This window comes from Heterocephalus glaber, unplaced genomic scaffold (genome assembly GCF_053883595.1).
Source record: "Heterocephalus glaber isolate CG9 unplaced genomic scaffold, H.glaber_assembly_v1.0 deba00001538, whole genome shotgun sequence".
Classification (NCBI taxonomy): Eukaryota; Metazoa; Chordata; class Mammalia; order Rodentia; family Bathyergidae; genus Heterocephalus; species Heterocephalus glaber.
Genome location: NW_028258333.1, coordinates 33,697,863 through 33,712,052, shown reverse-complemented (window position 1 = coordinate 33,712,052; position 14,190 = coordinate 33,697,863). Strand labels below are relative to the sequence as shown.

General features: G+C 38.2%; 1 pseudogene; it reads left to right on the top strand.

Annotated features, from left to right (window-relative positions):
• Positions 1 to 3,098: 3,098 nt before the first annotated feature.
• On the top strand, positions 3,099 to 6,156 carry LOC101710686 (coiled-coil domain-containing protein 136-like; annotated as a pseudogene).
• The last annotated feature ends 8,034 nt before the right edge of the window (positions 6,157 to 14,190 follow it).

Below are 14,190 nucleotides of genomic sequence, written 5' to 3'. Positions count from 1 at the left end.
TCAGGTACAGGTATAAGCACCCAATGATAAATGTAAACGTACTGTATACCTAAAATGTACCACTAAAAGAATTTAAGGAAAAAAATATCCTTTATTTCTAGAGGTTTAGAGAAGGACAAGATGAATATGTAGAAACCAGGATTCTAGTGAAGTAAAATACTCTCTATGACACTACACAGGTGGAGGCATGCCATTATATATTTCATGGAATGTAAAAATACCAAAGCGTAAACCATTCTATGAACTACGAACTTTGAGTGACAGTGCTGTTTCAATGTAGTTTCATCAATTGTAACATATGAATGACTCCTCTGGTAGATGTTGGTGACAGGATGTGCAAGGTCAGAAGTAAATGCAGTATCTTTGTACTTTCCTTCAATTTTATTGTTATTCTTATCATTGGTCCTATTTATACAATGCAATTATAATTATATATTGACTAATTATAGTGTTGTTTCTCCATGACTTAAAAAATATTAATGATATATAATTACTATATTATAGAAATAAATCTATTAAAATATAAAATTCTTTCAGGTTCCACCTCTCCTAGCCCAGAGAAAGGGGCTTCCAGGCTGTTGTTCCACAGCTCCCAGCCCAGAGGAAGGGGCTTCCGGGCCACCATTCCACAGCTCCCAGCCCATATGTAAGGGCTTCTGGGATGCTGTTCCACCACTCCCAGCTCAGAGGAGGTGAGCCGCACAGGTGGCAACAGCACCCAACACCAGTCAAAGTGAGAAGACATGTAAACAAGTCTCAATACCAGACTTTCAGATCACCTACAGGAACTGCAAATGGAAATGAGATGCGACACTCTGACTCACCCACCTGTACTCCCTGAACTGGCAACAAAAGAAGATCTGGAAAAAATGAAATCAGAAATAATTTCTCAAATAAGAGCAGAGATTGTGCTCATAGTACAAGACAAGATTGATAAATCTAGAGAGGAGCTGAGGAACATGATGGAATCTCAACATAGGAAACAAATGGACTCCACAAAACAGATGCAAACAGATTTCCATGAGATCAAAAACTCCATTGAAAGTCTACACAGAAGAATGAGCCAATGTGAGGACAGAATTTCAGATATAGAGGATAAGATTGCAATTAGTGACCAGGAAAAGAAAAATTGCTTCAAAATTGCAAGGGACCATGAGAAATCAATCCAGAAGCTCCTAGACAATGAAAAGAACAATAATATAATACTGATTGGAATCAAAGAAGAAACAGGAGAGAGTGCAGATGGCATAAAAAAACTCTTCACAGAACTAATGGCAGAAAACATTCCAAGCAGGGAAAAAGAACTTGACATACAGATAAGTGAGGCATATAGGACTCTCACCAGCCTTGATAAAAAAAATTTACACATAGGCATATAATTTTTAAGATTCCAGAAACCCAACAGAAGAACAAAGTTCTACAAGCAGTTAGAGAAAAGAAACAAATCACATACAAAGGAAAGCCATTCAGAATCACAGCAGACTTCTCAATGCAAACCCTCAAGGAAAGAAGAGGTTGGAGTGATGTATTCCAAGCCCTAAAGGAAAACAGCCTCCAACCAAGATTGATGTACGCTGCAAAACTATCTTTCAAAATTGATGAAGAAATGAGAAACTTTCATGACAAAGAGCACCTTAGGAACTTCATGAATACAAAACCAGCACTCCAAAATATTTTAGATGATATCCTAGGAAAAGACAGTGAGGATCACAACCCCAGGAAGTACAGCAGAATGAATCCATTGGGCGCTACAATAAATTAAATGTAAAGGGGCAGAATCCAACCAAAAAAAAAGTCATGACAATGATAAATCAATACATATCAGTTATAACCATCAATGTTAATGACCTCAATTCACCAATCAAAAGAAATAGACTGGCAGAATGGGTCAAGAAGCAAAATCCAACAATATGCTGCATATAAGAAACACGCTTAATTCAAAGGAGACTCACAGACTGAAAATTAAAGGGTGGAAAACAATACTCCATGTGAAGGGAACCCGGAAAAAAGCAGAAGTAGCTATCCTCCTTGCAGATCAAGTAGATTTCAAAGCAACACTGATTAAGAAAGTCAAAGAAGGACACTACATCCTTATAAAGGAAACAATCCAGGAGGAAGAGATGACAATCATAAATATCTACGCATCAAACACTAGTGAGCCCAATATATAAAACAAATACTAATGAACATGAAAAGTCATATATGCACTAAAGCAATTGTAGTGCGGGACCGCAATACCCCACTGTCACAAATAGACAGATCAACTAGACAAAAAATAAGTAAGGAAATACTAGAACTCAATCAAACTCTTGAACAAATGAACAACTTAACAGAGGTTTACAGAGCGTTCCACCCAACAAAATCAGAATAAACATTCTTTTCAGCTGTACACGGGTCATTCTCCAAAACAGACCACATACTCACTCATAGAACGTGTTTAAGTAAGTGCAAAGGAATTGAAGTTATCCCCTGTATATTATCAGACCATAGTGTGATGAAATTGGAGATCAGCAGCAAAAGAAACCACAAAAATTTCATAAACACATGGATATTAAACAACACACTTCTGAATAGCCAATGGGTAACAGAGGAAATTAAAGAAGAAATCAGACAGTTCCTTCAATTAAATGACAATGACAATACAACATATCAGAATCTATGAGACACAATGAAAGCAGTCTTACAGGGAAATTCATAGCAGTGAATACTCATATTAGGAAAACAGAGAGAGCCCAATTAAACACCCTGATTCTGAACCTCAAGCTTCTAGAAAAAGAAGAGCAGAACAAACCCAAAGCTCATACAAGGGATGAAATTATAAATATCAGAGAAGAAATCAATGCAATGGAGACTAAGAGAATGATACAAAAAATTAATGAATCCAAGAGTTGGTTCTTTGAAAGAATAAACAAAATTGACAAACCCTTAGCCAACCTTATCAGAAAAAGGAAAGACAAGACCCAAATCCATGCAATTAGGAATGAAAAGGGTGAAATTACAACAGACCCAGCAGAAATCCAGAGGATCATCAATACCTACTTTAAAAAACCTATAGGGCAAGGGGCCCCAAGGCTGAGGCTTCGGCTGCAGGAGCGGGCATGGAGGTAGGTGCCAGGGCTGGCCCGGGAGCCACCGGCTGGAGCTGTGTGGGTCCAGGACCCACAGTAACCACTGTAGGCTCCTATGAGGTGTCTGAGGGTTGTGAGAGGAAGAAAGGTCAATGCTGGTGGTCCCTAGAATGGTGTGGGATGCAAGCTATGGAGGGGGAGGTGTTACTCCCAGCTGTCTATGAGGAGGAAGAGGAAGAGGAGGAGGAGGAGGGAGGAGGAGGAGGAGGAGGAGGAGGAGGAGGAGGAGGAGAAGGAGAAGAAGAAGAAGAAGAAGAAGAAGAAGAAGAAGAAGAAGAAGAAGAAGAAGAAGAAGAAGAAGAAGAAGAAGAAGAAGAAGAAGAAGAAGAAGAAGAGGTGCAGAAAAGTGGCAGTGTGAGCTCCCTGTCTGTTGGCAAGCACCAGGGCCTGAGCCTCACAGAGACAGAGCTGGAGGAGCTCAGGGCTCAAGTGCTCCAGCTGGTGGCAGAGCTGGAGGAGAGCCATGAACTGGCTGGGCAGCATGAGGATGACTCCTTAGAGCTGCAGGGGCTCTTGGAAGATGAACGGTTGGCCAGTGCCCAGCCGGCAGAGGTGTTCAACAAGCAGATCCAAGGAGTCCAAGGTGAATTGCAGCATCTACGGGAGGAAATATCCCTGTTGGAACATGAGAAAGAAAATGAACTTAAGGAAATAGAACAAGAGTTACACTTGGCCCAGGCTGAGATGCAGAATCTGTGGCAAGCCACGGCAGATTCTGCAACTGAACATGAGAGCGACATAGCATCTCTGCAGGAAGATCTCTACCTGATGCAGAATGAACTTGATGACATTGAGGGGGATGTGAGATGGAGATTGCCTCACTCCAAGCAGAAATGGAAATGAAGAGCTCTGACCCATCGAACAGTGTAAGTCTTTCGAACTTCTCTGGGTTGCAAGAAGAATTGCAGCAACTGCAGGAACGCTACCACTTTCTGAATGAGGAGTATCAGGCCCTGCAGCAGAGCAACAGCAGCCTCATGGGGCAGCTGGCAGAGCTGGAGAATGAGAGGACATGAACAGCAACAGAGAGGTGGCTGGAGTCCCAAACACTAAAGACTATGGTATCATCAGAGTCTCAGACTTCAGAAATGGATTTCCTCGAGCCTCATCCTGAAGTGCAGTTGTTGCACCAGCAACTGCTGGGAGCTGAAGAGCAGATGTACTACATGCAGAACAAGTGTAAGGAATTGTGTTGTGAGTTTCAAGAGCTACAGCATCATCGGCGGGTCAGTAAGGAGGAGCAGAAGCGACTTCAAAGGGAGCTCAAGTGTGCCCAGAATGAAATGGTTTGGTTTCAAACTTCCCACAGCATTGTCAAGGTAAACACTGCCAGGGGAGGCACCTGGGAGGGCAGAGGGCCCATTAGGAGTCTGCCTCAGGAGACTCTGAGCTCTTCTGACATTCAACCTAAAACCAGAAACCCAGGCTACTAGAGGCCAGCTATAGAAGCCACATAGCTTGGGATTCTAGAAAAATACTCATTGTTGAGTGTCTGCCTTGCTGAAGAAACCAAACTATAGACCCAGGGGAGGTTCTCAAACAGTCTGCACCTGAAAAGGATCAAGTTGACCTAGTAAGGGGTCTGCTACTTCTTGAGAATAATCATTCTACCCACAGAATGAGAAGCTGAAGACCAGGCTCTGTGCCCTGCAACAGAAGTATGATGCTAGCCAGGATGAGCAGAGTGAGCTCTTGAAGGTGCAGGTGCAACTTCAGACTGGGCTCCAACAGCTTAAAATCATGAAATCCACAATCACAGAGAGCCAAAGTGAAAAGTTAATAGCACCAGTGGTGAGGGAATGACCAAAGTGCTAAGAGCACTAGTCTGAGGATTTGTGGAAGATAAATAAGAGTAGAGTTTAAAATAGCTCCAGCCACCACCTAGGCAACACCACAAGTAAAGAACCTCATACAGGGTGTGGTGGTGCACACCTATAATCCCCGTGCTCCAGAGGCTGAGGTTGGAGGATACCTGCAAGTTCAAGACCGGCCTAAACTACATAGTGAGTTCAAGGCCAACCTGAACTAAAGAATCTCAGCCCAGGTCAAGCTGCCTTAGGTAGGAAGATAAGGGGCAGACAAAGGGAGAAGTAAATGCACAACCCACCAGTGACCTAGAACAACTTGAACAGAAGAGTGGAGTTACAGGACAGCAGTGCTACCCTAAGTGCCTGCATACAGCTGTTACTATGCTGGCTCCCGAAGCTGCAGATCCAGCACCAGAACATCATGGGTGAGAAAGAGAAGCTGCTAGAGGTGCAATGTCAGCTGCAGGATAAGCTGCAGTGCCATGAGGCAGGGCTGCAGTGCCTCCGGAACATGGTGGCCTCCTTGTGGGAGTCTGATGAGAAGGTAAAAGGAGGACCAGGTGAGGGAGATTATGGCCAGGCAGGATTTCTGTGAGGGTGAACACAGAGTGGCCCTGGTGGGAGTTTTGTGGAGAAGCTGCTGGTGAGACCAAAGAGGTGCGTCTAGAAAATTGGTCTCAGGGAATCATAATACTCCAAGCTTCCTTAATTTTAATTCAGAAAATTAGACTATAAAGAAGCCCCCCCCCCCAAAAAAAAAGTTTCACAAGGTCTGGGTTTCAAGCCTGTTAGGGATGGGTCCATATTGTGTCTTCCTAGCTGAGATGAAGTAGGGGCTGGAAAGAAGGAGGAACAAATCCCCAGTCCCTTCCTGAGATGAGAGTGTGACAGTAGGGGTGCCTGGAGTGAGAGTCAGGCCTGCCTCCCCTGCCCTGAATGCAAAGGTGCACACCTAGCTCTGAGAGATGAAGCGGCTATATGAGGCCAGCAAGGATGAGCTGGAGCGCCAGAAGCACATGTATGACCAGCTCGGGCCAGACCTTCTGCTGCACCAGCTGAAGCTCAAACAGCTCAAGACCACCCAGCCCTCTCCTGAACAGAAGGGAATGTGTGCCAATAAGGTAATTACAGAGCAGAGGAACAAGCACTCCTGGCACCTGCTCTGGAGAAAGGAAGGGCAGAGCAAGAGGCAAACTCGTCCAACCGAAGAGGGGAGGTAGGCAAACCCACGTGCTGCTAATCCTCAGATAGTTTGCCTTGATCTTGACTTGAAACCAAAGCCACAGTGGGGCCAGTATGTCTGGATCCCAGGCTGAACATCTGACTGGTTTTCCATATGATTCCATGTGGGTAGACATTTGTAATCATATTACAAGAGTAGAGATGTCTGGTCATTTGCGGAGAGACACAAACATGTAGGCCCATTTATGTAGCTGTTATTGTTGGAACTAGAAAAAGTGGGACCAGCTTTCTGAGACAGATTCTATGTGTTCTTTTTATGTGCCTAGAGTCCTGGTGGAGTATCAGAAAACTAGGCGAACTTCTTAGAGCTTTCAATGATAGAAACAGCCCACTGTGGCACGCCTGTCATAGGCTCACCACCCCTGGTAGGCTCTTCCAGAACTTACTCTGTGACTTGGAGTAAATTCTCTAGGCTTGCCCTCTTCAAATGGAACAGAATGCTACTTTAACCTCACATCCTTTTATCAATGAATCCTGATAGTGATAAATAAAACCTTATTCACCTATCCTTTAAAAACAAAAACAAAAACCTATAAGACAATAAGATGGAAAACACAGAAGAAATGGACAAATTCCTAAATACATATGAATTACCAAAGTTGAATGAAGAAGACCTAAAAATTCTAAACAAACCAATGTCAACCAATGAAATTGAAAACATAATTAAAAACTTACCAACTAAGAAAAGCCTGGGCCCTGATGGCTTCACTGCTGAATTCCACAAGACATTTAGAGAGGAACTACTGCCACTACTGTTTAAAGTCTTCAAATGAAATTAAAGGAAAGCAATGCTTCTGAATTCATTCCTAGAAGCAAGCATTACCTTGATCCCCAAGCCAGAGAAAGGCCCAACTGAAAAAGAGAACTACAGGCCAATCTCACTAATGAACATAGAAGAAAAAATCCTTAATAAGATACTGGCAAATAGAATGAAGAAGATCATCAAGAAGATCATGTACCCCGACCAAGTGGGATTCATCCCAGGGATGCAGGGATGGCTCAACATACAAAAATCAATCAGTGTAATACACTATATCAATAGAGCCAAGGACAAAAACTATATGATCATCTCAATAGATGCAGAAAAAGCATTTGACAAAATCTGACACACATTTATGATAAAAACCCTACAAAAAATTGGAATAGTCTCTATCTCAATCTGATAAAAGCCATCTATGAAAAACCAACACCCAATACCATACTAAATGATCAAAAACAGAAATCCTTCACACTAAAATCAGGAACAAGACAAGGATGTCCACTGTCACCACTCTTGTTCAATATAGTTTTGGAAACATTAGCCATGGCAATTGGAGAAGAGAAAGAAATAAAAGGAATAACGATAGGAAATGAAGAAGTCAAATTGTCATTATTTGCAGATGACATGATACTCTGTATAGAAGACCCCAAGAATACCACCAAAAGCCTTCTAGACTTAATAACCAAATTCAGTTGAGTAGCTGGATGTAAGGTCAACACACAAAAATCAATAGCTTTCCTCTACACGAACAACAGGCTGACTGAGACAGAAACAGCACAAACAATTCCTTTCACAATAGCATCCAAAATACTGAAATACCTATGAAACAACCTAACGAAAGAAATCAAATCTTCTTGAAAACTATAGCACTCTGAAAAGAGAGCTTGAAGAAGATATCAGAAAATCTAAAGACATCCCCTGCTCCTGGGTAAGAAGGATAAACATAGTGAAGATGGCCATACTTCCAAAACTGCTATATACATTCAATGCAATCCTCGTTGAAATCCCAGGACCATACTTCACAGACCTTGAGAAAACAATCCAAAAATTCATTTGGAACAAAAAGAGACCCAGAATAGCAAAAGCAAATCTAGGTAACAGAGACATGGCTGGGAGTATCACAATCCCCAACGTGAAACTATACTACGAAACTACTGTGATTAAAAACACCATGGTACTGGCAAAGAAATAGACCTGAGGACCACTGGAACAGATTAGAAGATGCATAGACAACTCCAGACACACTCAGGTATGTCATCTTCGACAAAGGAGCCAAACACCCTCATTGAAGGAAAGATAGCCTCTTTCATAAATGATGCTGGAAAATTGGGTTTCAACTTGTCAAGGTTTAAAATTAGACCTATATCTCTCACCATGCACTAAAATAAAATCGAAATGGATTAAAGATCTAAATATTAAAATAGAAACGTTGAATCAATTGGAACAGAGGTTAGGTAGATCTTGAAGACATTGGTGTAGGAAGAGATTTTATGAACAAAACCTCAGTTGCCCATGAACTAGCACAAACAATCAACAAGTGGGATCTCTTCTTACTAAAAAGCTTCTGCACAGCAAGAGAAACCACCAGCAGTGTGAAGAGACAACCCACAATGTAGGAAAAAATCTTCACCTGCGTTTCCTCAGACAAAGGTCTACTATCTCGAATCTATAATGAAATTTAAAAAAACAGACCTCTCAAATTTAAAGACCTAATCTTTAAAATGGGCATCTGAAATGAACAGATATTTCTCACACAAACAATGAGAAGTGGCAAATAAAAATATAAAAAAAATGTTCAACATCACTTGTCATTCAACCAATTCAAATGAAAACAATACTGAGATTCCACTTCACTCCAGAAAGAATGGCTGCTGTCATGAAATCAACCAATAACAAATGCTGGCCAGGCTATGGGGAACGAGGAATCCTCTTCCACTGCTGGTGGGAGTGTAGACTGGTTCAACCGCTATGGAAATCAGTATGGAGATATATCAAAGAACTAGGACTGGAAGTTGCATTTGACCCAGCTATTCCACTGCTGGGTATCTTCCCCAAAGAATTAAAAGAATCATACCACAGTGATATATGTGCACCCATGTTCATAGTGGCAAAGTTTGTGACAGCTAAAACTTGGAAGCAGCCCAAATGCCCATCAACTGGATATTGGATAAAGAAAATGTGGGGGTTTTTAATAAAATGGAGTAGTACTCAGCCATAAAAAATGATAAATTAGAGACATTTATAGCTAAATGGATGCACTTTGAGGTGATACTCTTAAGTGAAATAAATAGAACACACGTGTAAATACCGAATAGTTTCTCTAGTGTGAGAAACTGAAAGTGTAACTGAGGACTAAAAAAGTATAATAGATAATGTGAAATAGGAAGAAAAGAGGCAAAGGGGGAAGGGGAAGTTCCAGGGGTAGGGGAAAGGAAAAAAGGAATGGAATTAATATGAGAAAATGAAAACCTGGAAACAAAGTCTTTGTAAATAGGGAGGGATGGAAGGGTTGAAGGAAGGGCAGGGGAAGGGGGAAAAATAAGAACCAAAAGAGATTATGTAAAGGTGCAAATTTCTAATGATGAATGTCATTATATTGTATACCTAAAATGTACCAATGATCAAAATGAATAATTGATATTGTGAAATGGGAAGAAATGGTCCAAAGTGTAGGAGGGGAAGGGGAAAGTAAAGAAGGGAAAGGAAATATTATGAGAAATGGAAAACATGGAAACAAAGTCTTCGTAACTAGCCAAGGATGGAGGGGGTAAAGGGCACACAGGTAACGGGAAAAAAATAAGAACCAAGATACATCATGTAAAGGTACAAGTTCCCAATGATAAATGTAAATGTATTGTATACCTAAAATGTAACAATAAAAGAATTTAAGGAAAAAAATATAAAATTCATTCATTTTAGTATATTCATTGAGTTAGACAATCACCATCACTATCAAATCTTAGAATATTTATCAAGTCAAAAAGAACCTTGTACCCATTAACATTAACTCAAATTAAATTCCCAACTACTCCTAGTAGTGAACCACTAATCTGGTTTCTGTCTGTGGGGATTTGCCTTTTTTTTGGTACAATTTACATGAATTTGATCATAAAATATATTGTTTCATGAAAGTTATTCTGTATTTTATAACGTTTTAAAAGTTCATTCTATTTGAAGCTTCACTGCATTTATCAGAACTCCACTCCTTTTCGTGGTTCACTAACAGAGTATTGTATGGATTTACCACACTCTGTCCTTAATCAGTTGGTAGATGCACATTTGCACACATGTACACTCACATACACATACATTTGTTTGTATATATTAATCCTACATGTTCACTGTTTTAAATAGTAATTTTACAAATATTAGGGTGAAAGCGTTTTTTTTCATACATATCTCTTCAGTTCCCTTGGGAAGAAACATATCTGTGGATTTCTATGTTGTTTAGTACTCTATCTTTTGAGGCAATACCAAATTGTTTTACAAAGATTCTGAACCTCTTTAGAAGGGCAGCAACAATGTTTGAGTGTTTCTATTTCACTGCAGCTTCACCAACACTTGTTATTAGCTACTTGTTTTGTTTTTTGCTTTAACTGTTATGACTTGGTATCCTGTGATTTTAATTTACAAATATTTTCCCTCGTTCTTCGGGTTGCCCATTTACTTTCTCATGGTTTCATTTGCAGCACAAAGGGCTTGTCCGCTGGTATCTGTAATGTGTACTTGTACTCCACTTGAACTTGCATTTTATTTTTGTTCCTAGGAAACCATTTCCTCACCTAAAGTCACAGTTAGTCTTATATTTTCTTTCAGAAGTTTTACAATTTTAGCCCTTACATTTAGCTGTATCATCCATATTGAATTAAAAAATCAATCTACCTTAAATAAAATGCTTTATTTCTGGACTCATTAAGACTTTCTTTTTTTTCTAGCTTTATTAAAGTATAACACAAATAAAAATTGCAATTATGTGTAACATAGTGTTTTGATTTTTGATAAATGCATGTACTTTGACATCATTAATACAGTTAATATACTCATCAACTCTCCATTATCAGATCTCTCAAAATTTATTTCCATAGGCTTTTGTATTTTGGGTGTAGATTTTTTGCACTTCAAGTTCACTTTGAATAAATTGTTTTTTCTTGTTTAAAATTTAATTCTTTTGCTATTTCATTTTCAGATTACTAATTGCTAAATTATAGCAATATACTTGGGGTTTGTATAACATTTGTGCATCCCTCTGCAGTCTTAGTGAACTCTTTTATTCACTTTAATTGTTTTGGGTTTTTTCCCCCTATATGTAGAGTCCTTAAGATTTTCAGTGTAAATAAGATTTTCATGTCATATGCAAGGAGATTGTTTGACTTTTTCTATTTTCTGTCTGTTTTATATTTCTTTTTCTTACCCAATTGTCCTAATTAGCACCTCCAGTGAAATGTTGAATAGAAGTAGTAAAAGCAGATATCCTTATCATATTTCTGGTCTAAGCAGTAAAGTGTTCTACATTCTACCATTGTGTTTGTGTGGGGGGGGGGGGTTGTAGAGGCCTCTTAAAGAATAAAAATTTCTTCTATTTTCTTGAGTGCTTTTACCATGAAGAAATGTTAGGCTTTGTCAGGGACCTTTTCCAAACCTATTGAGATCATCATACATCCCACCGCATTTTTCTATTGAATTTATATTGAATAATTTATTTCATTACTTCATTTTGGTATGGTAAAATATTCTTTAATTTCTGGAATAAGTATTTTGGTTATGGTATAAATTCTTTTCTCTGTGTTGCAAGTTTGGTTTTGCTAATATTTTGTTGAAGATTTTTGAGTCTATATTCTTCAGAGATGTTATCCTGTGGGCTCTCTCTCTCTCTCTCTCTCTCTCTCTCCCCTTCCCTCCTTCTCTTCTCCACTTTTTTTCTTTCCTTCTTCTGTCATTATTTGACTGTATAAACAGGGTAACATTGGCCTCACAGAATAAATTAAAAACTATTCATGTAGGCTAGATCTCCAGAACATAGTAGATTAGAAGTATAGTAAGCTTTCCAGATAGAAAAGAGAACACTGCTAATGACTTACAACTAAGTTTCACATTTTCTAGAGCTTCTAAAGCATTCTCTGTTATATTAAAAGTTTTATTTCATTGCAAGTTCTTACAGATTTTGCGTATGTTTAATGTAGCATTGAAATGGCTGTAGAATTTTCTTTAATAATTTCTTCTTTTTTTGTTTTTTAGGCAGGGTCTTGCTATATAATTCAGGCTGGTCTTGAACATACCCCAGGCTGGCCTCTAACTCCAGGCAATTCTCTTGCCTCAGCCTCCCGAGTGCTGTGATTATAGGTATGCAACATCACACTAGCATCTAATAATTTCTTTATATATTAAAATATTTTCCAACATTAACCTTTGCTAATATTAAAAAGCCCATATGTTTACTATGAATTATGTTGTAAAGCTGTACTGGATTTTTTTTCTTTTTTTATTATTTCTTTTTCTTTTTGGTATGTGTGTGTGTCTGTGTATGTGTTTGCACATTGCCTTTGCATTAAGCTACATCCCAAACCTTTTTTTATTTTTTATTTTGAGACAAGATTTCAATAAGCTGTTCAGTTGCCCAGGCTAGGCTTAAACTTGCCATCCTCCTGTCTCAGCTTCTTGGAGTCCTGGGATTACTGACTTGTATCACCAAGCCCACTTTTTACTGGATTTTAAAAAAGTCTTAATTAGTGTTTGAAAACAATTTTTATAAGATTTTGGCTTTTAAATGTTTGTACTTCGACACCATGGTTATAATTAGGCTAAGTAATGACTAATTCACTTTTTTTTCTAACAAGTAGATTGCACAAAATTGAACTTTTGTTTTGAATATTCTGCTGAAACACATTTAGAATGTCATTTGAGGGCTACCCACTTGGGACTCCTCCTGCTCCTCAGGAGCTTTCCTATCAATAAATATCTTCCTACTTAAAAAATAGTCATTTGAAGTTTAACAGTTTTCTAAGCTTAGATTTTTTAAACAAATTAAATTTTCTTAATGGTTACTTTTTAAATTCAAATATCTTATTACAGTGTGAGACTGAACTGATAGGTTTCCTCAAAAAATCATCCAATTCATCAGTGTGTTTTCATATATATTCATATATTCACAACCTCATATTTATATTTTATCATCTACTGATGATAAAATATATTTATATGTATATTTATATTATACTATATGTATATTTATTTATATACTCATTATTGTTACTTATTATTATACCATTTCTAGCTACTGCTTTTCTACTTTAATAAATTTTTTTTTAAAGAATGACATTTGGGGTTTTTGTTTTTTGTTTTTTTGCTTAAATTCTTTTATTGGTACATTTTAGGTATACAATATGTTTACATTTATCATTGGGTATCATTGTACCTGCACATGATGTATCTTGGTTCTTATTTTTTTCCCGTTACCTGTGTGCCTTTCACCCCCTCCACCCTTGCCTAGTTACATAGCCTTGGTTTCCATTTTTTTCTTTTCTCATAATTTTTCCCTTCCCTTCTTCTTTTCCCCTTCCCCTCCCACTTCCCCTACCCCTTTGGACCTTTTCTTCCTACTTCAAATTATCAAGGCCAGGTTTGGTTCGCGTGGTTTCCCTTATTAGTAAACTCACTGAAAAGGTAATATTGACTTTGTATGTCAGTCACAGTATGGAATGAAATGATAAAAATAGAGAAAAGAAGGAATGTAATAGAAATGAAACAAACAAAAATTTTTTGCATTATAAAAACCCAAATTAAAACAAAGAATTGATACTTTGTTTTTCTTTAACTATTTGCAAAGACTCAATTCTCATATTTATTTCACTTTTTAATACATATCATTCTTTAAAATTGATTTTTACTTTGATTATCTCTCTTTGTCCAATAAAATATGAGCCTTATTATGAAGTTATGTTTTAGTTTTATTTAATAATACATTTCCAGGGCCAGGGATTTACTTCCACCACCTGCCTTGCAAGTGCAAGGACCCAAGTTCGATCTCCTATACCAAAAAAAAAAAAAAAAAAAAAAAAAGATTTCCAGTAATCTGAATACGGCCTTGTTCAATCGTTTTAGTAAATGACATTAATTAATATCCACCACCACAGTAGGGAAATGGATGCAATATAAGAAAAGATGCTAAAAGAAAAATGGAATGTATCAATAATGAAAAGATTCTCAGTGTTGATATTTATAAGTAAAATCACTTCTTTCCCCATACATTTGTGTG